The sequence below is a fragment of the Anneissia japonica genome, unplaced genomic scaffold, assembly GCF_011630105.1.
Source record: "Anneissia japonica isolate Jap-2015-1 unplaced genomic scaffold, ASM1163010v1 scaffold3949_len364153_cov177, whole genome shotgun sequence".
In the NCBI taxonomy this organism is placed as follows: Eukaryota; Metazoa; Echinodermata; class Crinoidea; order Comatulida; family Comatulidae; genus Anneissia; species Anneissia japonica.
The window spans coordinates 361,218-364,209 of record NW_022756197.1 but is presented as its reverse complement, the minus strand read 5'-3'; positions in this window follow the sequence as shown (position 1 = coordinate 364,209).

Here is a 2,992-nt window from a genome sequence, read left to right as displayed (position 1 = left end):
GCATTTGCGAATGTTCGCATTTTCCTAACTCTAACAGAAACGGATTATAAAAATACACAGATATGCAAAAAACGAACAATTTCTTTTTTTTTACCGTACCAACAAAGTAACTTTAAATATCAACCAAACAATGCCTATAGCTTCAACTATACAAAGTGTCCACCCTATTGCCGCGAGTGCGACGAGACTGATGTGATCCGTCGACGGCGTGTCCAGATAGGCGTTCTTCGCCTGCACGTTCGGCAAGTGCTCTGAACGCCTTCGGTGCAACTCGACGTCGGCGTTCGGCACGTGCTCCGACAGTCTTGGTTCCAACTCTACGTCCGCGTTCGTCTTTTCCACTGTCTGCACGTGCTCCGACGGTCTTGGTTCCAACTCGACGCCGGCGTGCGTCGACATCAAACTGCAATGCGGATCTTGCTTGAGTGTGCGATCGTTCAGGAGTCGGCAATGCCGTTGAAGAGGGAAGTCGATCGGTAGAGGTTACGTACAAAAAGTTCCAGTGCAACCCGGCGTTCGTGATCGGTTGCTCCGTCGCGCGCATGACGTACAGAAGGACGGCCCGATTTTCCGACATCACCAATTTCAAGACTCGACCGTCGTCCGTTCCGACGAAAACTACCGTAAGGTTACCGGTCTCAGTCACGGTCAAAGTCTTCAACCTGTAGTTTTGTCGAACGAGCGTAAAGAGCGGGTCCCCACTTCCGACCGGTTCGTACAGCGACGGGTGCGATTTCACGAAGTTTAGATCTTCGTACGAGAGTAGAGCCGAGTCGACCGAACAATCGCCCGGTCTGTTGTCCGGAACGTCCTCGTCCGGGATGCGTCCCCAAGGCGCCGTCGGTCGCAAGAACGGACCTCTTTCGAAGTTGTCCCTTATGTCGTCGAGTCCGAAACGGCAGATGGCCGAGGCGGGAATTTCGTGTTCGCCCGTCGTGAAAACGGCGTAGTAGAAGACCTTTCCTCCGCGGACTGTCCGCACGACGTCCTGCAGGTAGTTGAAGCGGAACGGAAATTCCCCTCAGAACGAACAGTCGAGTCGCGCCTTCAGAAAAGTCGTCCAGCTGGAGTCCAGTATCGTTCTGCCTCCCTTGTCGTCGGTGCAAACGCGGGCGATTCGCGAACGGTAAACCTTCTCGCAGTTTTCTACGGAAACTTCTCGGAAGAAGAAAAACACTTCTCTTCCCTCTACAAACGAACCGACGAATTTCGGGTGATTCAGCCACAACGAATCGTGCCTCTTGGTTATGAGAGGAACGGTGGTGCGTGTGCGTGCTGTCTCTTTTACACATCTGCGACCGTCCCGGCGTACAGGCTACCCTCGGCGAAGACGGACGTTACTTTTTGGTCGACGGCGAACGGACAATTGTACAGACCGTCCGTCGCGTTCCTTCTCCTCCAACCACTCTCCAAGTTCGACATATCGGCATGAATGCACGTCGGTTTCTGAGCGTTGGTTCCGCATATCAACAATCGTCCGTTCGTTAAATCCGGAGTTACGATTTTCACGTAGTTCTGGCAGTCGTGTTCTTCCTTCCCTTTCAATCTGCACTTCTTCTTGGCGACCGAGTCCGGCATCCAGTCTAACTTCGTAGCCGTCGAGGATTCTAGAGGTCGATCGAGATCGAACACGAACGCCGAGTTGTTCGCGCCCACGAACAGGGTTCGCCACTCCTTCACCACTCGCATTTCGACGATGGGCGAGATGCCGACGCTCGTTGCGAAAGAGACGTCGATTTCGTTCGTCGAAGGCGATTGATCTTCGGTCGGCATAGGATACGCGACCGAAACTAACACAACTATCAGGGCGAAGAAGAACAGCATGCCGATTGTATTCTACTTTCTGCGTCTCGCGTTCATATGTTAATTTCGAAGCCAGTTGTTTCCTTTTAAAGAAAAGATCGTCAAGTATATAAACAAGAAGAATAAGTAATTCGGGTCGCATTGTCCGTTCGCGACAAACCATGGCGTTGACGTTCAACATCAAACTCGGAAAAGGAAGCGGGACGTACAATGCGAAAAATGAATTGAGACGTTGGACGGTCATGTCCGGCTTCGTACAAGGTTTCGCGGACTTTAGAATCGAATGCGGAGAAGACGTCTATCGTTCCGGCGGCCAAATACTGTTGGATCTCTCCTCCGTCGCGACGTGTTCGCGCCCGATCGCAACGACCGTGAGGTTGTTGCGGTTTCTGGACGAAGACTGCAAGTCGGAAGAGTACTTGGGCGACCTGACCGCGTACGTGTTCGCCGTGTCCGTCGCCGCATACCTGCTGCTGAACGAAGATCTCAAAGATGCGTTGCTTGAACGGACCAAACGCAATCTGCTGGTGTGCACGAAGAACTTCCGCATCGAGGAGATCAACGAATTCGCGTCCAATCTTATGACGTGCATGGACCGATTTATGGCGAACGATCGTCGATGCCTGGATCTTCTGGGCTGTTGCGAACCGTTCGTCTTCGGCGGTCGAGTGACGGAGGCGCTGAACACCGTCGCCAGGAGCGGCTTCGAGCGACCGGTGTTGCAGGTGCAGATGAAATGCAGAAACGTCGTCGCTTCTCTCGGCACCACCTCACTGTTCCATCTTCGATGCACAGAAGGTCGAGGACGCGATTGCCAAATTCTGTGGTGGGGCATCTTGAACGCCGACGAGACCGAGAATCGACTATACCTGATTTTGACGTTCAACCAGGAAAAATGGTGCAATTCGGTTCTGACCGACAAGCGGACGGTGCACGCCCTGTACGAACTCGCACCTAGGTGGCCGAAGTTGCTGAAGTGGACGACAGTGTGCGACGACGCCTCGTGCTACGAGTGTCCTCTGAAGCCGTGTCTCGTGTCCATACCGGAAACGAACTCGGTGTGGTTGGACGTCCACGCGTGCCATCCAAGAAGGGTACGAAGGGGATACCGCCTGTCGTTGGCGGAAGGTACGATCGGTTCCGCGACGGCCGACGAGCTCCGCGAGCACAACGCCAAGGAGTTGAACGA